The 25,713-nt window shown below is 41.0% G+C and overlaps 1 protein-coding gene across 20 annotated transcripts in view; it reads left to right on the forward strand.

The window, feature by feature from the left end:
- Nucleotides 1-25,713, forward strand: part of NFIA (nuclear factor I A) — a 350,471-nt gene that overhangs the window by 209,556 nt on the left and 115,202 nt on the right. The window lies entirely within an intron of this gene.

A 25,713-nucleotide genomic window follows, 5' to 3' on the forward strand; every position in this document is an offset into this window, starting at 1 on the left:
CTGGGAGAGGAGCACATGGAAAAGTTCATCAGGAAATTAAAGCTGTGAAAGTATTTTTTTCTCACACGACAGCTGCGGGTTTACGTGTTGTTGTGTACAGTCCCCCTGTCATCCCATTTCCTCCTTTGGAGGGGCCTTTGCTCCCGGTGGGGTTCCTGGGGCCTCGTTAAACAGTGATGAAAGACAACATGTCTTCTGTGTCCCAACATCCATAGGGTCCCTGTTCCGCACTGTTCCTGTCATCAGGACCCCCTCATGGGTGCCTTGGTGGGGCTTTGCCAGCACCGTGCCCTGGAAAGGGTTAAGGTGCCCAGGCGGCCCCATGGAAAGCACAGTGTCCGTCTCTCTTTGAAGATGTACTTATAAACACCTGCGGGGTGGGTTTCTGAAGGGTGAGTTTACCTGATATTACATGGTATTGTTTAATTTGGACTATATTTAACCAGCGCTGTGTTGAAACAGTGTCGGCGAGCTCTGAGAGCTTGCCAGGCACATTCTCAAAATGGTTGCCAAGCTGTAAGATGGCTGCCAAGGTCTGACTGCACTGAACAGGTCCAAAATGGTGACCAACTTCTCACAATTTTCCTGCCGATTTTTTTTTTTTTTTTTTTTTTTTTTTTTTTTTTTTTTTTTGTGCGCGTGTGTGTGTGTGTGTTTTGTTTTCCTTCCCAAAGTAAGGAAGATGCCGGACTTGGCACCGGCCTCTTGGCACTACGATTTATAGTGTCATCCAGAGATTCAAGTAGTTACTGTGTTCTTGTTTCACAGCACTTGGCAGAAAGCTGCCGAGGGGAGGACGTGAGGTGAAATAGCCGGTGTAAAATAACATCAGCGTTTTCCTTCCTTGGCTAAAAAGTACCAAACACGTTGGGGGGAAAAAGAAAGTTTAAAAAAGCCCAGCGTGGAAGGTAGGATATTTGGAAAGAAATCAGCAGAGAGTAGCTTTGAGCAAAGCTCCAGACTTTCCTTTTGAGCTGCGTGTCTAAAGTGGTGCAAACTTTATCTCCAACAGGTTTAAGATTACTTTTATTTATATATATATATACATATTATATATAATTTTTTTTTCCCCCCTGCATTTGTTTACTGGAGTTTATAGCAGTTTCTTTCTGGCAGTTGTGCTACTTAGCAGATTGAAATAAAATCATAAGGGTGAATTAAAACACACTGCTGTTAGTGCTGATTAGAATTTTAGCTTAGTGTAAATACCGGATGCAGTGTCCAACTTTTCAGGGACTTGGCATAGACTCAACAGGGATCTCCGGGCTGCACAGGAGACAGTGTGTGCTTGCAAGCTTTTTAAATACTTGGATAGGTGAAACTCACTGCTTCTGCTGGCGTGCGAGCTCATTTGATGTCAGTGTAATGCATTATGTAGTCCAAGGTGGCCCTAAAAAAGAAAGGAAAAAAGTAAAGGATAAGAATAAAAGACAAATAGTTCAATCTAAGAACTTCAGATGTATGGATTTGTATTTATATGCTGACCATTCCATGCTAAATGCTTGCCTGTGCATACCAGCAGTAAATATAGTCCCAGCTACTTTTTGGATTGCACTTGAAATTAAACAGATTGCCTAAGGACAAGTAATTTTGAAAATACTGAATGGTCCTCTATGCAGCTGGAAAATATTTGTAGTTACAGCAACAGAATGGTAGATAGAGGGTTTTTTTCGATGCAAATGCCTACATTCAGGTGGATTATATTAGTAAAAACTCCATTTCTCATAGTCTCACTCTCAGCCCACGTGTCAACTTTCATCTGTTAGGAGTTTTCAGGGTCTCAAATTACCTTGGTATATTTTCCCCGTTTAAGTCAGCAGTGGAAAATCAAGTATTATTATCCCAGGTGATGCGACAGCTTCTCTCCACCCGGCATTTGGGAGGTATTAAACCAGCAACAGGATCCACACCTAATCCAAATGCTTCATCTCTGCTATTGCACATCCTCTGCTAGTGCTGGGTCAATGGGCCACATCATTTTTCCTGAAGGAATGGCAGGACCCCAAAATCTACTTTGCCTTTATCCATTTGCTTGAAGAGATTCATACGGATGCAGATGCCTTTTGCAGCAATGTTTGCTGTTTATATCCACATTTCTCCCATAACCTATTCCTTTATGTCTTCATAGATGTTATAAATACCCCTTTAGTTCAGGTTCGCCCTCTTTCTCTGGCAACCTGTATTTCCATAGTACTTCCTTAGACCAGGGTATTATTTTTAATGATGTAATTTGAACTCTTGATTCTGTGGTGAAAAGATGAGATTAAGATACGCAGCCTCTGAAAAAAGTATTGGATACTGGTCAGGGCACATGGAGTTTAATTGAGCCAGATGCATTTATTGAGTTATATACCAGATTCTCTAAAATATTTTTCAGGATATTTTAACGTTATACATGACCAAAATTTAGAGCACTTCGAATTCAAGGGAAAAAAAAAATCAAGAAGAGTCTTGCTTATCAATGTAATAATAATAAAAAAAATTGTGTAGAAACTCAAAGTGAAGCCTTTTTAATGTTTAAAAGTCTTAGTGAAGACTTTTAAAGAAAGATTGGAACAGGATACTGGTATCGTTCTCAACTTCATCTCTCTTTCTGCCACTTTAATAAAAGACTGTTAATTCAAAGGGTAATGTTTCATCTGCTTTAAATAAAAAAGCGCAGTGTTTAGGAGATTCTAAACCTAAGTACAGCATGCACACCAGCATAATATCTATCACAACTTTTAAAATTGAGTTTAGGAGTTCATTCTTGCCTTTATGTTTGAGGTCTAGGTAGACAAACCCTCATCACCTGCTGCAAACCTAATTTTCACTTACTAAACTTGGCTATTTGTTTAGTTACATAAATATTCTAACGTACCTAGTTTAAAAACTGAACATAACCTTTGAATGTGAAAAATTTGTGAGCCATTAGGACACTTGTAGCTTATCCTAAATTATCTCTGGGCCATTTTAGCTCTCATATTCGCATGGCTTCTGCATACAAAGCTTGTCTTCTGATTTACGCACCAGTAAATTTTCTCTTGATTTAGGAGGAGAATTAGGTCTGTGGTACTTTTATTTAAGTAGCCATTATTAGTTCTAGATTCTGATGTTGTTACACTCCTGTATAATGGAAACAACTCTACTGAAACTAATGAAACACTGCAGTGAATATTGTGACACCAGTAGGACTGAGAAGAGGATCGGGTCTTTAGTTTACAACTTTTCAGACCTGCAAATTTATCTCCCACTAACAGCAGTGAAATCCTTCAGCAGCTTTTGGCACTTTCGCTTGTTTGTATATTCTTCATGTACACATCATGTGCATCTGTGTGTGTGTGTGTGTACGTATATATGATATGTGTAAAAGTACTTTTTATATAGTAACTTTCTGCATAGGGCAACCCAAACAGCTGTTATTCCTTTTTATAGCTTCTTTAATCTATGTGCCAACAAGTCAGTTTACAAAATCTGTTTTGTTGATGACTGCTGCGATAATAATTGTGGTGTTTTGTGGCTTGGCAAAAGCCTGGGGTCTCCTCCGAGGACTCTTGCCAAAGCCTTTGAAGGGGTTGAGGTGGATTCACTGCCAAAATGAGTCACCACTCTCTATTTTATTTAGTGTCCTTCTGCCAAGGCCTTAGACACTTTCTGTTTTCATTCTTTTGTAGGCTTTCCTTCCCACATTGTGGTTTCCTTCACAGCCAGAGTAATGTGTTTGCCAGCATAGGTGAGAGAGTGTGGCTGACTCTCCAAATGCCACTGCTAGACTCTGCTTAAGGGTTAGTGGTTTAGCTATTGTGCTTTCTCAAAATGAATGTGCAAGATTTAATTATATGCCTATGAATTATAAATAAAAAAATAAAAAAGGCTGCTGCATCTGATGCAGCACAGTGCAATAATCTAGAGTAAGGTCAAGGGATTTCAGAGGTCTGTCAGTGTTTACTCCTCCAAATCTCTGTGCTCTGCATCCTTTGAATTATTTTACTTGTCATTGTGCTGGTCAAATCAGAGATGAGCCAATCCTCTAGAATAAATGGGGGTGGGTTTTTTTGTTTTTTGTGGTTTTGTTTTTTTTGGTTTTTTTTTTTGCCTGAGGCCAGCCTTTCTACTTTCTTCTCCATCCGGAAGCAGATAATGGTTCTGTTCACAGCAGAAAAACAGATGCATGGTAGTTATCATAACACTTTGCATGTCCCACCCAGATGTCTCAAAAAATTTGAGAAACCAAGATGAATGGATGTGACATTCTGACATCCTTCATACAGATGTGAAAAGTGAGGCACAGAGCAGAGAAGAGATTCAGCTGAAGTCACATAGGAAGTCTGCGTGAGGCCTGGAAACAGAACCCACATCATCTGACTCATTGGCCTTTGCTTTAACCACAAAAACTTCCTTCTCCCCACTATACTGAAAGTGATATGTTTTGGCCTTATTCTTGATAAACTGTTAGATGTAGAGATGGCCTAGATACCCTTACAGTAAAATGTGTAATTCCTACTCGGGTAATGTTGGATGAGTCATGGCTCATTACAGTATCTGTGGTTTTCTTAGTGTTGTGAGGTTTTGGTTTGAATGAGGAAAGCAATATGGGGATTTCAGTCAACTGCTAAGCAAAATTAGAGTGGAAAAAACACAGAGTAACAGCAACACTGAGCTTTCCAAACAGGTTTTCTGTTCCTCTTCAACAAAGTGCAGCACTATGAGGTCAGCAGCTGGATGGGGCAGTACTGACGTGCAACCCTCAGTTTTAAAGGAATCATTGTGTTCTCCAAAATCCTGCCCGTCACTGACTCTGTGTTCGCAGAGGTGGATAGGGAGGTGATCCTGCAGGATTTGGAGTGTGACGCCTGTTTCTCCAGTAAGGCACTACATGGGAGCTTACAGGTGCTCCCCAGTATTTGACATCCAGCAAAATTATTCTAAGTGCATATTTTTGAACATTAAAAAAATACAAATGCTGCCAGACAGTGTAGTCCTTTGTATAGTTGTGGAGTGGAGCCAAATCAGGAGATGTGTTTTCATCCATCCTTTTCAGTGTCATTTGCTGTGTGTTTCCCTCTTTCTTGATTGCCTTCTCTTCTTCTTTGGAGATCAGCACAAAGGCTGAGCAGTTCTCAGTCCTGCTCCAGCTTGAGTGATGTCAGTCTTTGCCTGAAAGTCTGGTTTGGGGTGAACTTCACCCAGAAAATGTTTTAATCCCAGGAATTTTCTGTGTCCTTAACAATGCCGAGATCTTATATCCCCTCCATCCATGGAAACATTTATTCTTCATTCTCACATCTGTACAGCTCCTGGGATAACCTGGTTACACCTGACCAGAGTTGCTTAGGATTGAGTTTGGGTTTGTAGATTTCAAACTGAAGTTGTAATTGCAAAGAAGAGACCACTTTCTGTTTTACAGTCTGAATTTCCCTTGGTAAATGGATTAGGCCATTCTCTTTTCAATGTTACCCGTCAAATGGCTCCAGGTCTTGTGTCCTGAGTAATCCAGTTGGACTGGGTGATCTCCAGAAGGGAAGGGTAGGGAAAGGGAGAAGAGGAAAGCAAGGGGAAAGCGAAAAAAGAAAGTATCTGTGATTTACAGAGATTTCCAGGGACAGACTGTATCCCTGTCCTTGGGCACAATGTCAGAAACAAGTTTTCTGCCATTCCATGCATCAGACACTTCCTTGCTTTTAATGACTCTAGTAATCTTAATTTTAAGAGTTGTGTCTTTTTTTATTATTATTATTCAGAAAATATTTGTCCTGTACGATTCAACTCTATATGGAGCCTGGATGACTGTGACTAAATTCAGTTTTAAGTACAAGTTAAGGGATGATTTGTACAGCTCAGCCACAGCTTGCCTAGGTTATCTGTGGGTTATGGAATTTCCTTCACCAGTGACAGCATTAACAATGCAGGCTCTATTTACAAGAGGTTTATAGTGATACCACAACTGATAGAAATCTCTGTAGTTCCACTGGTTTTAATGGAATTATTCCAGATCTAGCTGCAGATCTGATCTGTAACATAGCACTCCACATTTTAAATAACCATTACAGTTTAGAGGAGTTTAAGTAAATTCTGGGACTCAGTGCATAGTTATCACTAGGAGAAACTATTATAATTAAGATGCAAACCCCCACTTTTCCAGAGTTAAATTAGGATCTGTATTTGTTAGCAGCAGCTAGACTGAGTCAGCCACACTGGTGGGGAAGATGCAGAGACACCATAAATATTTATTTCCCTTCCCCCTTGTACTGTTTTTAAAGCATTTGCTGAGTTCTGTAGCTCTAATTCAAAATTAGAGAAGTAAAGAGACAGAAACATTTTAAGATCATGTGGTATGTTCTCCATCCTGTAAATGCACAAGCTGAAGAAATGGTTGCTTTATGAGTAGAACAGAAAGAAATCTTTCAGTTCAGTAAAAACTTCTAAAACACAATAACAGAGCCTGGACTATATCATATTAGAGAATATATTGCTTACCTCGCTGAAGTAGATTGAGGGTATTCATGACCACTAGTGAATTCCCTGGTGTGTAGTAATCTCTGATTATTTGCACCTGAAATTCTTCACCAGCATAATGTTCTGTAGCTGAGGCTTATATAAAGTTCAGTTTTTATTAATTCAACCTTATAAGCACAGTACTTGGTTCACATTCATGATTACAATTATTTATTTAAGTCGAAAGAGATATCTAAAAAACACTGTGTGGATTATCCTGAATCTCAGAGGGCTCTTTTATATACAATATTTAATGAGCAATCTACTTTGGAAAATAACTAGATTTATTGTGGGTAGCAGTCCTTTATCCAAGTGATGTGATATAAATACAGTGGAAGCCACTTTTTAAATTATTACAATAATAGGAGCACTGAAAGAAATAAAAAAGATTTTTTGGGGGGGGGGTATGGCAAGCCATAAAATGTACAATGGTGCAGCAGAATGAATGAGTGCCTGTTCAGAAGGGAAACTTTCTGTGCACCAGAAGGCTAACTGCCGAAATAATGGAGCCATTCACAAATATATTTTTTTGTGTAGCAAATAATAAAATAGTTGGACAATGAAGTCTCCTCAAGTGCATAATAAATAAAGAAATTAACCGCAAAAAAAAAAAGAAAAAAGAGAAATAAAATTCCATCTTCAAGATCATGGTTGAATCAATTAGAAAATATTTGTAAAGGCTGATCCTTTGCAAGCCTGTGTGTGCCCCAAAGGCCGCTGATGTTCACAGGATGGAGCCTTTTCTGGACTCTTTAAAGAAGCTGAGCCCCCAGGACTCTGAGTGTCAGTTTGGGGCACTCTGTAAAAAAAGGAAATACTTAATTGAGCTGGGAGTTTCGATCCAGTCTGTCCTGAACACATAAATACTCAGCCAGCAATTATTCTCTTTGCTGTTCTTCACATTCAGCATTAGTTTTGGGCACTTTTTATGTGTGTTCCATTATCTATGCCTAAAACAGGGGGCCAGTACACTCCGTTTCTTATCACGTTGCATTATTGACACTGTAGTTAGAGCCGAGGTGGTATTTTAAGTCTAAATCATATCCTTCTGTGGTTTAGGTATTTATTAAAGGACTTAGATGCATTTAATATATTCTTTCCTTCAAAGGTTTGGAACGAAACAGAGTGGACAGAATTACCTTATACTTTCTTTCCATTTTTATTTATGGCCTTTTGGAGCCAGAGCTCTGAAGATTTACACTTGGCAGGAGACGAAGGTGCTGTGCTTGTCCTGCTCTCCTGGTAGGCCTAGTAAATCGTGAGCTCTTTCAGGGAAGGACTCTCTCTCTTTGTTCTTTGCTTCAACAGAGCTCAGCAAAATGGAGATCTGCAGGGTGGCAGCCCTGGGTGCAGTCCTGATCAAAATTAGTCCTGGTCACAATTAGTCCTCATCACAATCAGTGATCCTGGACTTGGCAGTGAGGTCCCTCTGCAGGGGGGAAGGATGAGTCCTCTCTCCTGGACTGCAGGAGCAGTTCATAGGTGTTTTGGCAGCTGCAGGTATGGGAAGAGCTTCTGCTTGGGTGATGGTACCCTGTGTGAGGCTGAGACAGCTGCAAAGTCAGATATTTGGTGCATTCACCCCTCCAGTGTCCTTGCTTCTCGGTCTCAGCAGCACAGAGCAAATTGTCCTGGGATACATCCTGGGTATTGCTCTTGAATAAGGAGTGGCGAAAAACCAGGAAAGGATTTTGCCTAGTGGGGGGCACAAGACAGTCATAATTTATTGCAGGCTTGCCTGTCATGACTAATGGACTCAGCCCCTATTAACTGAGCTGTGACACCTAAACTGACTATTTTTCTTCAGCTTCTTCCCTCAATTTGGACCAAACCACATACCTAGCAAGAAAGACATTCTTCTTTTCTCCCAGGTTACATTTCTGGGGTGTGAGATGAAGGGGGACTTCAGGGACAAAGTCACACCCACACATGTAGGCCATAGTTGGGGTTACACAGCACCATCACTTCTGCCCAGAAGTTTGAATTTCAGAGCACATTTATAAAAGTACAACAGTGTGAGCTCTGTAATTCCTCTGGCTGCCTTCTCTCTGCCGCCCTTCCCCACTCTCCCTTGCTATTCCTGTTTTATTTATCCTGCCATAATAAAATTAGTATCTAACAGAGACCAGGAGAACTGGAGGTCTGGAGTCATGTGCTGAGGGGTGGCCATTCTTTGGTTAGTCAGTAGGATAAGCATTCCCACCCTACTCACTGGGATGGACTTGGTACATCCATGCATCCATAAAATCATAGCTATCCCAGAACAAAGCGACGTGGGGAGGTGGGAGACATTTACAGGAAGGCTCTGTACTTGCAGGGACTGATTTTATCACAGAGGTTATTTTGGAACTTCTTCAGGGGGAGAGAGCTGTTGTAAGAGTATGGGCCAGACCTTCCTCATCACTGAACGCTGCCGGGTGCTGCGGTGCCATGAGGAACTGGGCTTTATAACTAACTTTTTTTCAGTTCCAGACACTTATTTTTAGGCTTGGGTTTGCTAAATGGAGACATTCCTCTTTTGGAACCAGCATGAAATATCCAACTTCTGAGCATGTTCACAAAATTATTTACTCTAGATAGGAAGTTTAAGGGAAAAAAAAATCATCCTGTTTAAAGTCGTTCATATACTTTTCTAAGCAGCTCATGGGCTGCATAGTAATTTTAGGAAGGGAACACAGTTCACATTTGAGGACTAAGTTAAAAAACCCTGCGTTTGAAATTCATAGGAGGAGAGAGACATTCCTGCTTTATTCTTATGGTTTGGCATCAAAGCAGTCATATGCAAATTTTAAATTGTGCTGCTAAATAGTTAAATAAGCAGATCTAAAGGGTGTGAGGTTTCCAGATCCTTTGTAACATCCACACACAACTAATTTTATATCTTCTACCAATACATTTAGAATCACTTTTCTGATTTTATTGAAGAAAATGTCTGGAATTTTGATAGGAAGGACTTGAAAAAGATAGTTGAATCTGGATAAAATATTCATAGATATAAGAACTTCTAGTTCCACGAAAAGGCTGCTGGGTGCCTTCTTGACTGTTCTTCTAATTTCCTAATTTCTGTTTTCCCTGTTTTCTGTGCTGTGTGTTTAAATAAACTCTTCTGGTTCTGTCTTTCACACATCACTGCTTTTCGCTTCAAAGGCTCCTTTTAATAACTTATTCTTTGCTTTAATTTTCTTTTGAACATGAATTTGGCTTCACCAAACACTCTGTATACAGCTCACACCCACAAATCCTGAGAGCAGGGTTGATTCTGTCTACATGTAATTTTGTGTATGGAGTTACTCTTTACTGCATTGGCTGACAGAGTTTCTGTTTTCAAAATAATTTCCATCATTTCTCTTCTTTTACCAATCCCATGGTTGGGGCTGCAACTTTTCCTCCCTCGGCTTTGTGGAAAACAGACCACACTCCAGGTTTGCACGGAATCTCTTCCACCATATGTTTTTAGTAATTGTATAGTAGGGGAAAAAAATCACTTTTCCCTTGTCAGACATTTCTAGAAACACTTTTTTTGTAAAGGCCTTCATCAGAAGTGGCTGAAATTTGAGACTGTTCATAGAAATAGTCCTCAGAGAAGGTTAAGTTTGAGAAAGAAAACAGAAAATATGGCTAAGCTGTGATTGAAAAATCCCTCCTGAGCGTGTTCGTCGGAGCCTTGCCTTGCACCACCAGCACTCTTTGTTTTTGTGGCACTGGAAGCAGTCCGAGGGCTCAGCCGGAGGGAGCGGATGCCGTGTGCTGGCGGCTGCCAGGACAGCTTTCCAGAGGGTGTCATTTATTAGCTGCTCTGCTACAAACTTTGCTTTGCACTGGGTTATTTTTCTGCTGTTGCACCTGTGCCCTTTGGTGGGCAGTGGCTGTGTCTGCTGCCTGCTGCATGTCGATGAATCATATGGCACTTTGTGTGCCTCCCTAACTCCATTTCCCCACTTCTGATCTGCTCTTCAGCTCTGATTTTTTATACTTTGTATGGAGGTAAATGTAGCTCTCTTGCTGTTATTCCTTATTTCTTCCACTGAACAAGCTACTGTTGGTGGCAACTTGATAGTAGGGAATAAAGAAGAAAAATATCCCATTTTAAAAATACAAGACACTCGGTTGACAGAGGCAAACATGGCACACACAGGAGGAAGAAGGAAACCAAATGTTTATATACCTTTTGGGATGAGTTGTTCAGATTGTAGATAATCCCATTAGAGTAGGAACAATCCTCTTGGATGGTGAGATCTGTGCAGCACATGTCACCTTGGGACCAGTTTGCTGAGGCACCTGAGTCCTTACCTGAGTGGTAATGGGAATTACTAATAGTCTTAATATCATTAGTAATTTGTGTGCTCCAAAGGGTTTTTAGGTATGGGAGGAAGTGATTAAGGATAAAGGTAGAGCTGGTTCTTTGCAGTCTTCCCATGGTCTGTAATGGGACCAGCACAAGGTCCTATAAATAGCTTTGAACATTTTAATCTGTAACATTTGGTGTAAATTGTAACTTTCAGAAACTTATCTTTTATGTGGTGCAGTTTGCTTTTATGTCTCTACTGTCTAATCTTATCTTCCCATGTGCTGAAAAATAAAAATTCATTGCAATTATCTTTCCTGTAGTAAGATATCGAGGAGTTGGTACATTGTAAGGGGACTGGGTTGAAGTACAATCAACACACATTTTTTTGGATCTAAAAATATCAGTGTTCCAAAGGTCAGCTAAATGATAAATCCCGTTCTAAGTGTATATATAATACACATGAATGCACACTATAAATTTGTTTTATAGATTTTCATTGAAGTGCTTCACAGTCTGATGATAATTTCAAAACGTTTCGAGTTTATCTGAGGTCGCCGGTACAGCGAGCGAGGAGGGAGAGTGGCGACGGCAAAGGCGGCAGGAGGAGGTTCCGTCCCTCTCGGCCGAGGGGGAAGGAGCTTGCCAGGATTTGGCTGTTGAGCATGGCGAAAACCCACTGCTGTTTGTCCCTAAGAAGTCAGTTGGACAACAGCAGCCTTCTCCTGTGGCCAGAGTCACTCCTGTTTATTTTAATAGGAACAGGCCCTCGTATCGGGCTATTGACTTCTCCTTTGTTTCCCTGAGAGCACGTAGGGTGAATGTGTGCAGAGCGCAGCTGCTGGAGCTTGTGCTGCCTTTCCTGTGTGGACAGTGTGATCCATAACCCACAATTTAACAGTGTTTCTAGCAGGGCGAACACAGAAATTCTTCTGGAATTACTCCCAGAGCGCCGTGTCCCCTCTCATGATCTTTTTCCTTCCATGGGAAAAGGTGGATTCGACCAAGGCCTTGTAAATAATATCATTTACTGGAGGCATTTTTAGATGCACAAATGCTAAAATGGATCTTCTCTAACATAAAAGGAGAGGAGACTTTTATTCCTCTCCGACTGGTACAATTTATTTAAGTTTGGTGGTCTTGGTATGTCTTTATTAGGAGTAAGAGTAACAGTTAAAAAAGAGGTAGCAGTCAAGGAAACCGAAGGATTCTCATCTGTTTCTCAAAATAATAAGTATTTTTAAGTAGACCCAATGTTTCTTGTACCGAACTAAATAAAGCATTCCAGAGTAAAATAAACATGTCTTCCCGTTTAGGCTTTCATTGCACAAGTCCTGTTGAAATTCGTACTAAGAGGGCTTGAGAATTTCCCTCCCTCCCACAGACGATCCCAGTGTCCAGCATTGTGTCCAGCCTGCTCCGTGCTCGGGGACAAACACAGCTGGGTGCTCAGGTCTGTGCTCGCAGGAGCTTTGGAAAAAGCTCATCGAATGAAAGCGTCTCACGTGCGTCGTCTGCGTGACTGTGAGGAGCAAGTCAAGTTTTAACTACGCTTTCTGAAGTGTTACAGGCAGTACAGTTGCTCTTTTCACTGGATAGTGCTTACTTTTCTTTGGGATCACAAATATTTGAATACAATTATTCAGTCAGCTGGACATCTTTTTCCTCCCATTTCTGCTCGAACAGTAGTAGAATTTAGTGTTGATTTAAAAGACTGTCTGCCTTAAAGCAGATTGCAGAGTTTGCACACTGTGAATTGTAATTAAAGTGTAAGGGGTGCTTATTATGTCAACAACTGGCATGAGAACCCCCGAGCAGCAGGTGACCCCAAACATGTGACGTTTGTGACAGCTAGGATCCTTCTTTCACTGGTTTAGCAATCTGAAAGACCAAATTGAAAGAAGCCCAGAGGCTGTATATTTCATTAAGTCCCAAGGGAAGTGTGGGATACAGCTTCCTTCTGCTTTGCTGGGACGTAGCCAAAAACTTTCTAGAGGCTCTGTTTTTGACAGAGGCTTGCTGAAGGGGGGGAAGAAACCTTCCACCAATCACCCATAGGACCATAAATTTGACATTTCCCACAGTTTCTTTGAGGCACTGATGTTGCTGTGTCAGCAGTATGTCCCGAATCTTGTGTTGTATTGTTTGAAAAGGAACAGTCAAACTTTCAGGGGAGCTGAAATGTTTTTCTTCATTGTCCAACAGTTCCTCTGCTGCAAAAAGCCACAAGGATTGTAAAGCACACCTCTCCAAACAGGGGCTGCTTTTATCAGCAGTGGGTTCTGCGCACGTTGGCAGAGCGTGTGCTGCTCTCTGACGCGGCAGAACAGTCGATAACATTTCATCCATGTTACAGAGCAAGCAGGAGATTATCAGTTAGAGCCCCACACGACCTGATTGCAGGAACGATAAAGAAAGGAGCCTTATGAAAGCACACTGCGCTAAGTTTATCCCCAGTGTAATTCCAGTTGGGTTATGTCAAGAATTATCTTGGCCCAAAGGCTGAATTACACAGTTTGTAACACAGCCTGTAATTTATTTTTAAATAATTCTGAGTTTCGTGTTGAACAAATTCTTCGGCCTCAGACCCTGCCACACAGCCCACCAATCTTTTTGTGGGTGACCTGTGGCGCAGCTGGAAAACCCTTGCTCTTCCTGAGCCTCCGTGGGAGACCAGGCAGCACTTCTGTGCATGTTTCAGGGGGGAAGGCTTTTCACCTTTGATGAGAAAGTTGACTTAATTTTTTCCAAGAGGTTTGAAAAACAGCAAATGCCTACTTGTTCTCTTCATATGTAGTTTGTTGCTGTCACACACCTGTTGCTCCGTCCATCCACGCTGCCACAGCGTGTCCTGCCAGCTGGTTTGTGTGCTGCTGCTTCCAGATCCTTCACTTGCCTTGGTGGCACCTCGATCACATGATGGTTGAGGGGTTTTCATGCTCCCTAGGTTAGTTTTACATTTATATATGTTTTTAATTAGTGGATGAAAGGTTTAGAATCCTTGACTCCCAAATGCGAGCATTGTCACTTCTTCCACTGAGCTAGTAAGTGTTTCTGGTCGAGTCACTTAACCTATAGTCCTCATCTGCCTAGAGAGATGCTACAGTAACCAGCATTTTATAAAGAAAATAGATCAAGCTAGATAAAGATAAAATACATTCAATAGTACTCCTTTTAGTACTTCTATTTCAAAGCAGTATTTTGAGAATTATTGTTGATGTAGTTCTTTGATCTTGGATGAAAGATGCTTTAGAAATGTAAAGTATCTTTGCTTTTTGTCATCTCTGTGGCTGTGAAATTTTTCTCAGAAATGAAATTTTGGAAAACACATGCAGAAGGTTTTCGTGTAGACCTGATTGTTCAATTTTTTTAGTAGACTTTCGGAAAAAAAAGTGACTGGGTTGTTTGTGATTACACAGAGCACAGCATGTCAGTGGAGATGTAGGTAACCTCGAGTTCTCAATGCAACATCCCTCATTTTGACATCATATTCCAATGCTACTAAAAAAATAATAAAAACTACTAAAATGTTGTGATTTTGAAGGTTGTTTGGAGCCCTTCCTGCCCACTCTGTGTGCTGCCATCGTTCTCACAGGATTCCATTTTTATTTCTAACCCTTCACGTGGAGCCAGTTGGACTCTGGAAGTGAGACAGAATTAAGAAGTGCTGGAGCAGAAGGTTTGCCACCTCTCAGCTCTGGCCCAGGGCAGTGGTCAACTTAATGTCTTTGCATTTGATTTCAGTACATTCTGACAAAGACCTGCAAAGAGCCTCTTCCCTGCCAGCAGAGAAATGGGTGAAAATACTGTTAAAAATGGCAGAGGAAGTAGTTGTAAGGCAATGAGGTGGTTACATTTGGTCTGTTCGTAATTTTTGGACAACTCATTTCTTTTGAAAATCAGTTTCTAAGTGAACCCTTTCCCAAATGTAACACTGCACCTTTAACTTTTTGGAAGGTCTGTTTCTGGAAAAAAAAAAATAAACATTAGTAATGTTTTTATCTGGGAAATTTTAAGGGGTTTTTTTTGTCCAACTGAAGTTTTCAGGCTCTGTAACGTACTGCTTGCTAAAAGGCACACTCTACAATGCATTAAGTACAACAGAATATTCCTTTGCAGGATTCCCTTTGTTGCAGACATTATTTATGACATTTTAGTCAATATTTGCATGGCAGACTGTCCAAAATTATTTTGTTTTAGGCACATCACTGATAACTGGACCCATACTCTTTATCATTCTTTTACATTCATTAGTCACTCTGTAGTGTTTTTAACATTTTAAAACACTCATGCAATTCAAAGGAAAATAGATTTCAGCCAAAACGCCTTCAAAATTATCTTTTTTCCTTTGAGTTATTCAGCGATTTTTAACACTTCGTATGTTTGATGTTTTTTTCTTTAGTCTCAGCAAGGCAAAGTTTTTGCAGGCTTTGACTATGCTAAAGATAGGATTTTGATAGAAAAAAAAAAAAGTGAGGTAAACTGAACTTAATGTGAAAATGTTATCAGACGTGGTGTAAGGTGTAGCCAGCCAAAAAAACTGGCTATTTGCCTTCTGTGTAAAAGGTAATGTAAAAAAAAAAAATTACAACAAAACTAATTAGCAGATATTCTAATGCAAGAAAATGTTGCTGTTAGTAAAGTTTCTTCAATATGCCAGAAAGCAGATGGTGGCAATGGAATAGCGTTTTCTTTTGCCAGCTTTTCTATATGCTTTCTAAACCTGCAAGAGCTTTTGCTATTCAGTATTCAAATTTCTGACACTCTATGATCTTTTTCGTCTTAAAACAGAAATAGAAACTGAAACTTAAAAATGTAATCAAGTCAAGCTGTCTGTTCATCAGATCATAACCATGGCTTTAAAAGTTTGATTAAAATTTCGTCTACGCAGTGTAGTTACGGGTTTGGAGAGCTCTGGACTTTTCTGGTTTTAAATTCCTTCCTCAAAATTTTAGATTTGCAGGACTGGGACCAAGTGAAAATGGATTTTAGGTTGCATTTTCAGTGTCAACACATTATGCTGAATATTTTTTCAGGGGGCCAACTATATATACACCCAAGTCTTTCCTGTATTTATAATGATCCACTGTCCTTTGAGGTGTAGATATAATTCCATTTCTCTATGGATTTATGGTGGTTGTACCTCAGATTTTGCTGTAACTCGTACCAAGCCTGCAGGATGCTACTTCTCTCCAAGTTTTAACTTTCTCTTCCACTTGCATGGCTTACAAACACAGCAGAAACACAGACCAAGTAGGCTGCCTACCAAAAGGCTGCTTTTTTTTCTGCCCGAGTCTGTGGTGTTGATGCCAACATGATACTGATGCAACAAAACACGTCCCGATTTTTATGGTAATTCTCAGTTCTTCTTCGCAGTCTACAATATTGTGAGAGTAGAAACAGATCCATGAAGCAACACTCAGTGGCAATTCTTTGTGGGCAAAACCCTCTGACTTTTCACTTGGAGAAAGGCTTTGGGCTGATGGCAATATTTCTGCAATTATTTGTGGGAAAAAAAAGGCAAAAGGAAGGGAGGAAGGGAAGATGGGGAGCTATCGAGCAGCTTTTTCTGCTGTATAATTTTATATATCTATGTATTTTTGCCAGCAGTTTAATTTTGTATCTAGCTTAAGAAAACCTGAAATGGAAATTTTTCACATGCCACGTTGAACTCCTCGCAGTGCACAGAACAAGGAAAAGACATCTGCCAGAACAAAAAAAAAAAAAAAAATTAAAAAAAAAAATTTGGCCACTACAACCAAATACGTACTTAAGAGGGACTGAAATGAGAGCCAAGAGGAAAAGTGTCAGGTACATCAAAATAAAAGAGTTGTGAAAACGGGACTGCAAGTGTAGATCTACAATAAAAAAATAGTACCTAAACTTTGCTTAGACTGCCTCATCTGTAACTTGATATTAATCTGCTATTGACAGAATCTCCATGGAGTATTAGTTCATCTTCTGTTTATTTCTTAAATAGTCACACATATTTTTATTATCAACATCGTTTTTCCCTGTGTGAAATAGAATAATCCTGAATAGGGAAAATGGGCCCATTCTTTGAGGTATTAGTTCTTTTAAAGTATTCTTCACTCCGTTGGATGTACAGATTCCTAGCTGAATTTTTGGTTGATCACAGGAAAATTTTGCATTTGTCCTTTAGAGGAAAGAGAAGCGGGTGAGGTTGAAAAAGGAGGAGGAGGTTGGGGCTCCTGCCCAGTTTGTTGGTGTGGTGAAGGTTTTCCTTTGTTTTTGCTGGCTGATGAAGTCTTGAATGGCTGAGGCTGCGGAGACACCTTAGGAAGAGGCACAGACTGAAATACAGGAGCACTCTGATGGTCTCCACAAACAGCCTGGTTATCCGTGTGGTGTTAGAAAGGCCAGCTCTGGAGAGCAGTTTGTGAGGCTTGTGCTCATTGTCAGGGGTTTATTTGGCTCTTTGATAGAGAGCAGCTTTGAAAAATTCCTTATTCCCGTCTGCTCCAGAAAATCTAGAGATCCTCCTTGGGTGTGACCTTATGTAGCACGCTGCGCCTTGGCCAGAGGAGAGGCGCCAGCTCGCCAGCTACTGCTTGGGATAAAGGATGAGGATGGGCACTGCCGCCAATAGCCTGGGAATATGCAGCTCCCCGCCTAGGGTCCCATAAGGATGAGTTTGTCACAATAAATAAATAACAAGGGGATGGTGGGGGATAGAGATTAATTGGGTGGCTGTTCGACCGCCAATGGAGTCTCACCATATGGTGGACATAATCCTGCTTTGCTGATGTTGGTTTACTCACCAGGGTAAAACTGCACAAAAGCAGAACCTGGAGTCTTTGACCAAAGCTACCAGATCTGCTCATCACACAGGCTCATCTCCACTTGCCTTTGTACATGAAGTCAGGCATGGCAAAACCAGCTATTAAATCTCCCTAAATACTGTTGTTGTTTCTGTTAAACTGAGATAGAAAATACTTTGGAGAGAAATTATTTCTTGTTTTTCAAAACACCTAATGAGAAAAAGAAAGGCATGTGAAGCAAAAGCTGAGAGTGACTGGAAATATCCCCTTCTAGGTGGCTTTGGACCCACTCTACCAAGTAATTTTCTACATAATATAGCTCAAGACTTCCTAAGTGGGCACTGCCACTGCCATTGTAATGGCTGCCTTGGTGGGAGGGAGACTTTGTTATCCACAGCTCGAGAGCCTGGCCCCGTGCTTTTTACTCCTTTTAGTAACTGTGCCTCTCAAGGTAAATCATTTAACCTCTATGTGCCTCCTTCATCCCTGCATAAAGTGGGCATAGTTATGCTCACCTTTCCCACAGAGGTGTTGTAAAGCTTAGTTTAATGTTAATAAGCTGTTTTAATTTTCAGGATAAAAGGATGTTCTATAAATATACATTAGAAGTAATAATAGTTTTAATGTATGCCATTATTTTATAACAGTGCTTTTCTAGTTCTAGAATTTTTTTAGTGGTTTGAAATTATTACAGGATCAGTTTTTGTTAATTAAAGATTGACATTCGGGCAAAATTTGTTGAATTGTTCTATAAATTCAGGTCCATGTGCACTGAGCATGCCCAGAGCCGTGCTCACCTGCACTTTGGGATCATCAGGACGGCCCTTTGGCTTTTGAAACAACTCTTTGATGCATGTGCTCAGAAGTTTGATGGCTTCTAAATAGAATGGTTCAAATTTTTCAAAGCACTTGAGATTCGTATAGTGTGAAGCAATTTAAAATTATTGTACTGCAATTAATTTTAAATAACTGAGCACTGCATATGTCTAGAAACCCGTACAGATCCAAATGGAAGCTCTCTAAAAATTGAAACGATTCAATAAATTTAAATCACTCTGAAGAAATGGATGTAAGTACTGTAAATCATTTTGTGAGGGGGATAAGCAAATTTTCTACAAGTGAATCTGAGGGTAGAGACTCTAATTAGATTTTTTATTTTGGGGTTTATGATGATGAAATGTAGGTTAATATATATTTCCTAGGGATATGAGGGCAGCTCTTGTTGATCCATATGGTTTCTTGTAGCTCTTACATAGGCTGCTTTTTTTTCATTTCCCAAGATTACAGAAACTTAGCAATCCAACTTTGCACATATTTTTTTTCCATTACAAATATCTTTCCCTCCAAATCTGTATAAAAAGACATGAGAAAAATATTGGTCCACAGCTAGAAATGCCAAGTGTATTTTTAAATGCAGCTAAAAAAAAAAATTCCTGCAGAATTAAAACCCTGTGCAGCATGGAAGCCCACATTTTGTGGAGCTGGGCTGCTCAATCAATATGAATTTTTATATGCCTCAATCACTGATTCAGGTACAACCTGTATCTGCAGGTACCAAAGTGGATTATTGCCTGATAGCTGTTCGTTAGCTGAGAGCATGTTCTCTGTCCTTCCTTTACAGATGTATTAGAAAGATGCTATCTCGTTGTAGGGAGGCTGCTAAAAATATTGATGCGAGACCTATTGGAAAGTAATGTCATTTCCATTGGCTCCAGCTCAGCTCCAGGAAAATCCGCGTGCCGCTTCCTCCTCCTGCCGCCACGCCGCGCGGGTGCGTGCGGCTCCCTGCGCCGTGTTCCCAGCTCTAGGGTTGCAGTTCCTCCCGAGCACCAGAGCCAGAAATGAGAAATTGGTGCTACTCTTCTGACACTTCCATTTCACTGTGTCCCCAACAGCCACAGGAAAAATGGGGACAGGGTGGTCCCTCCTCGTGCGAGCGCCGGGCTCTGCTGTTGGCAGGAGAGCGCTTCCTCCGGAGACGTGGCCACCTCTTGGCAAAGGGCTCCTGAGGGTCTGGCCTCTGGTGTCGAGGTGTCCCAGGGGCTCAGAGTGGGACAGAGCCCTTGGTGGCCGAGGGAGCTGCTCCGCCAGGCTACTCCTGGTCATTGTGGTCTGGGGAGGGAAATTATTTCTGGATTTTCTCCATGGCTGGTGGACTCTTCCTGGCTGGAGGAGCCACGGAAAGGGAGAGGGGCCCCTCAGCAGGGTCTTCCTTAAGGCCTTACCTTACTTTTAGACAGTTGTCATTATCTTTGTCTAAAGGTCATGGCTAAATTGAATAAAAGGAAAGCTGTGTGTTCCTGTCGATGCACAATGGCAGTATTGACTTTCGTAATCCAGTTTGCTGAGGGGTGAGAGAATTAAATTAGATATCTAAGCACAGAAATTGAGAGCCTTTGAAAACAAAGATAAGGAGACAGCCTGTATTTTCCTTTTCCTGGGAGCTCTGGGCTCAAGATTTTGCAGGTGTGTCATCTGATCCATGGCTTGCATTGATCAAAACTGTGCCAATGCATATTTAATTAGCAAGGGGACCCTGGATGCATTATGGCCATCATCCCTATATTGAATGGACTGTCAGACTTTCTGAATGCCTCCCCACCCCCCCGCTTCGTTGTTTGGGGAGCTTCTGCATTTTGTCTGAGCAGCTAAAAGTTTCTTTGTTTTTAGCTGGTGATGCATACAGCACCACTGAGGAGAATACAAACAAGTAAAGTCCTAAAGTGTTTATTTTGTCTAGGAAAAAGGGCTGAACCAATTTGAATCCTTTGGGTAACGGATTTTTGTATCTCTTGGAATTAAAAAAACACAGTCGAACGATGTTTACTTTAAGAATATTTTATTATAACAAATAAAATCTGTGCTGTGGGATTTCTTAAGGAAGCCTTTGATGACAATTTGAATTAAGTCAAAATTAACGTTTGCTACTGCAAAGGAATAAATAGAAAATGTTCCAGAAATGAATCAGTAAGCAGGAATCAAAGGCTGTAAACTGTTTTAAAAACAAACATTTAGAAGTGAATCAAATAGTTGTTTGTAATATCAAGGAACAAATATGGGAATACACAGATTCCCCACATTCTAGGCTATCACACGATAGCAGTAAATCATTTATGGGCTTGTGAGAACAAAGAAAGTTGATTTAAAATGAAACCATTTTGATAGAGCTTTAGGGTCTCGCAGCCTCTCGGTGAAGTTTCGTGTTCTTATTTCCAGCGAAGCGGGAAGTAATGGGAAATTTCTGCAGCCAAAAAAAGTTAGGCGGGGAGTTGTGGAGATCTTTGTTTGCGTCCACCTTGGTACAAAGCCGCCCCAGCAGACAGAGTGTTGCCTGATAAACAGATGTAATACACAAAGTCTGCTTACAATACCGAGCAACAGACTGTGGGCACATGTTTTGGGCTCATTCAAACTCATCAGCATAGTCTAGCTGGCTGTTTTGTTGCTAGTCTGCTTACGGGGTAGCTTAGGAGCGTCTTACTGGTGAAGTAACAAGGAGGGTTTTTTTGCCACAAAAGTTTTGTGGCAGGGGCTGATGGGAAAATCATTTGCATACATCTTGTTACAAAGGCTGACTACTTCCTGGCTTAGACAAAGTGTTGCCTGATAAACAGACTTAACACACAAATGTCTGTCTGGAATAAACAACAGCAAGCTTTGATTTACATTTCTATTATCAAAGATAATCTCTTTCCCAGTGTACAGGAATTAAGAGTCCTCGCCTTATAAAAAAAACCAAAAAAAAACAACAACAACAAAAAAAACCAGGCTGGCACCACAGGGATTTTACCACTGCAGAACCTCGTTGGGGAGCCGTGGGGATGGGGTGTACGGTGCAGGGGGTATGGAATAAAACTGGGAATCTGGTGTGGGCGTGTACGTGTGTGATGGTGAGGTGGATGATAATGAAGCACTTTGAACTCCCTATAAAAGTTGACTTGAAAGAGATGGCTGGAGTAAAATGGAGAGCCAGGCCTTCCTTTAAAGAAATCCTAGTAGCCACCAAAATCACCGTAAATAATAATTGTAGCATATATGGAGCGACCCCTATGTGTTTATATTATAATGTATAATGAAGGGAAAGTGAGTGTAAAGAAGCCCCAGTCCTGGTGCTGGTTTCTGTTTGTCAATCCCGTAAGCTCACCACATAAGACTGTATATAAAAGAGCATGATTTAGATTTTTTTTTTTTTTAACATATATAAATCTTTGGTAGAATCCATGCCCAAAATTATAGATGAAAAATTTATTGCATGAACACAACCCAGCCATATAAATTTTTTATTACAAATAGGACTCTGAAACTTGAATAAAATATGTCAGTTTATTATACAATATTCCCCCCACCCCCAAAACATGATGTGAATGGAAAATTTAACTTGTGCACTTCTGTGGTGCTTCTGCGAGGTGCTGGGCTGGTGGTGAAGGAGAGGAACCTGCTGTATTTCACTGCAGAGCAGGCTCAGCATGGGCAGTGGCAGTGCTGCCTTGCTCATCTGGCATCGCCGGTCATTTTTTTCCTGCACTACGCGGGGATCACCTTTACTGTTTCCAGGATAGATGTGTCTCCACCTGTGGTAGCTCGCGGGCTGCTCAGAGGCTCAGGTTCTGCTGGGGAGCGGCTCTACAGAGGTAAAAAATGATCCTGGCACCCATTCACTGGGTTTGCACAGACCAGCAGACAGTAAATAGGGTCACTGCCACCCCAGCGAATCCCAGGCTGGATTCAGCCCACCCTGGAAAGCACGGTGTATTTCTGGGAGTGCTCCACAAAGTGTCCCATCTCCCCAGTCAGGTAGCCATGGAGAGGTTTAGCACTGGGAAGGGCCATGGCACTCGAAAGAGGCTTTTTTGGTGGAGAAGTGCAACAACACTTCACCGTCTGTGTCACGGTCTACAAAAAAGAACAACATTGTCAGTCTGTTGACATTGGTCCTGTCCACGGGCCAGACTTTCCTGGGAAGGTTTTATTCTTTCCAAACAATGGAGCGCTCCCTTCCAGTGCCGCCAGCCCTGCTTCCATGCAGCCGCCGTGCAGCCCAGCTGGAGCTGTGCTCCTGCTGCAGCTGAAAAGGAAAACTGCAGACTGAAAAGTCCAGAGCTTCCGTCCTGGAGCTGGAGGTCCCTGCCTGCGTATGGTTTGGGATCAGGCAGATCTGGGGCCCGGTCGTGCTGGGGTAGCATATGCTTAAGGAACAGATCCAAGAGGAGCAGGGATTAGAAACTTGATAGAAAATGCTACTTTGAAAAACTAGCCTGTTTTGTTGTTTGGGTTTTTTTTTTTTCCTTTATCCCTTCATCATAATTGATTCTTGGAAGTAGAGAGTAAAATAGCTTCAACATGTTTTTTAGCTCCTGTTTACCATGGTTATGGTTGGCACCAGATCCCCTTGAGCTTTTCTTGCCCAGGTACCTTGGGCCCAGCGCACAGACTTGCTCAAACCCCGGCTAGCTCAGGGTTAAAAATTCCAACCACTAACTTTTCTCTAACTAAAAAAACCCCCAAATAAAACCCATTGTGATATTCAAGGTTAAGCTTCCTTAAACATAAAACTAGATTCCTTGGTGATTTTTTTTTTTTTTTTTAATCAGCAATCTTAATAGTGGTTCCTCACTATAATATTTCCAACTCCATCTGAAATCATTTAAATCCTCCCCTTAATAACATGCACTTTATTGTAATATACAGATTCTTTGGCTTCCTACCAGCCTTAGCTTAAGGCACCAATGAAACTCGTTGCCGCAGGGGGCCATGGATTCAAGAGGGGCTCGCATCTACTGTATATTTTGTTTTGTGTGTTTTCCAATGGCTCTAATTATTGCAGGTGGTAGAATTTAACTGGCAGTGTTGTTGCTAAAGAAAATAGGCATAAAGTGTATACTGTTTTGCAGAGTGGCTATCAAATATATAGAAAAGAGAAAATCAAATGAATTGTTAAACTGCTCTATAGTAAGTGATTTTATTGATTTAATGCAAATGCTTATGAAAACGATCTTCCATTTATATCTATTATGTATGGGCAAAAATTAATTTATTCCTCCGGTCACCTGTTTGGCTAACTGACTCAGCAGGACAGACATTTCCCCCTCCTGTTGTAGCCGAGCCCAGAAAACACTAAACATTCAGAAAACTGGAATTTGAAAGTTTCCATGTGCAAAACAACAAAAAAGCCCCGACAGGAGTTAGTGCCAACTGCTGAAAAAGCAGAGAGCGAGCGGTGGAGGCTGAGCAAGACTCCCTCGTCCTAGGCAAGACTGTAAAACACAACGGCTCTGATTTTGCCAATCCCTTAACCATGTGGCGGCACATTTATATGTGCCGGATCATCTGCGGCATCTGAATAAAATCAGGGAAGCAAAATTCTGCATATAAACATTTTGGCTAAGTGCCTTAACTCAGTCTTCTTATCTGGGGTTTCCACAAGATGCCACCTTGCATAACAATGCTGAGCACACGCTTGCCCAGTCCATGTTTTCAGTAGCCTCCCGTGATCCCCACCGCAGGATTGAGTGGCTTTAATTCTACCTCATCCTGCATTTTAGTGCCCTGTGCCTCTTCATGAAGAATACTGCTTTAAAGCTGTGTTGTCTTTTCCGTGGAAATTAATATTTAATTTTAGCAGAAGGGGCGGGTTGCAGGGAAGCAGAATTAGGAAAAACGCTGTCGCCGGAGCCAAGGTGATAAAAGGAGAAAGTTAAAGATTCAGTGTGCAAACAAATGTCCTACGGCCAGTGGAGCCCCTCTTGTGCCACTAGCCTTGGTGTTGGAAAAACAGCACTCAACGCAGACAAAAGTACTTTGTTTGTTTCTCCCAAGCCAGGAGCAGCTCGGGCTGTGTGTGCTGCCCACCGGCTGCAGGGCTGTGCTGGAGCCAAGGTGCCAGCGCCGAGCCCGGCTCCCGCGGCTGCCACCGCGGCCTTCTCGCCGCCTGCCCAGGTTGTTTCAAATTTTAGAAAGGGAAACATGCTCCCAAGTCGCACATTTCAGCAGGAACTTCTCCAAATCTATAAATTTTTGTGGAATTCCGAGCCTACTTGAAACATAAAGCCCAAACTCTGATTGAGCCATGGCTGGCTGGAGGGAAAGACAAACCTAAAAAATAAGCAAAAGCCCAATGCCCGCCCTGTAAAATGAAATCCGTTGAATGTTGACTTTGAATGTTAACTAAATATTTTACATTCCTAATATTTTACCTTTGTGTCTACCTTTGTGGTATCGGAAACATGAAACTTCTTGCCAAAATCGAGTCTCCAGAATACAACAGCACTGTGCATGTTACCCCATAGTGTATCTGCTAGCACTGATTCCAGCTTCAGGGAGAGAGAATTCAGAAGATCGGTATTTAAAACAAAATTGCAAAAGTGAGGATTTTTTTTTTTTTCCCCCTGAGGTTCATTGGCAAAATTATTAAAAATAATAAATACAAAAGAGAGGAAAAGGATTCTGGGGCACACTAGGTATATATCAGTTTTTAGGGGAATTTCATTGATTTTAAATAGAAGTATCACGACTGAAGCTTTCTTTGCTAAATATTTTGAGTGTTTATATTCTGATATTTATTAAATTTGGTTTTGTGAGTGCTTTTTTTTACTTGTAGTTTTTAATTTATACAAGATTGTCCTCTAAGCTTCTGAATGATACCTAAAGCAGACAGTCAGCAGGTAAAAAAAAAATTTGAATATTTAAAATAGGCATTTTCTTTATAGTGCTCTGCGGTAATTAAAATCTTCATTTGCTTAAAAGCAAGGAACCTTTTTAAAGCAATAAATTAGCATTGCTTGACCCAAGGTCACTAGTAGTACTGCTTCTTCCAGCACTATTAATACCTCAAAGAAAAAGAAGGGGTGGTGTTATGACTCTGTTGCAATAGAAGTAAGATTTTCAATTTAATCACAGTTAAGTGTCGTGACCTTTTGATCTTGCATTGACTTCTCGCTGAAATGTGGTCGAATTTCAGACAGCTAATTCCAAACTCTGCAAAGTCAAGGTGAAGTCAGAAAATAGGTTTGCCACGATGAGGGGTGGTTTTGAGGCAGTAGCAAGTGGTTTCATCACCTAAGTTTTGTTTCACAGCAAAAACTTTTTCTACGGGATCAATAAATTACAGAATAATTTCTGGGGAAAGGAAAAAAAAATTGTATTAATTGCAAAACCCAGTAATTTGGGGGATTT

The sequence above is a fragment of the Corvus moneduloides genome, chromosome 9, assembly GCF_009650955.1.
Source record: "Corvus moneduloides isolate bCorMon1 chromosome 9, bCorMon1.pri, whole genome shotgun sequence".
NCBI classification, from domain to species: Eukaryota; Metazoa; Chordata; class Aves; order Passeriformes; family Corvidae; genus Corvus; species Corvus moneduloides.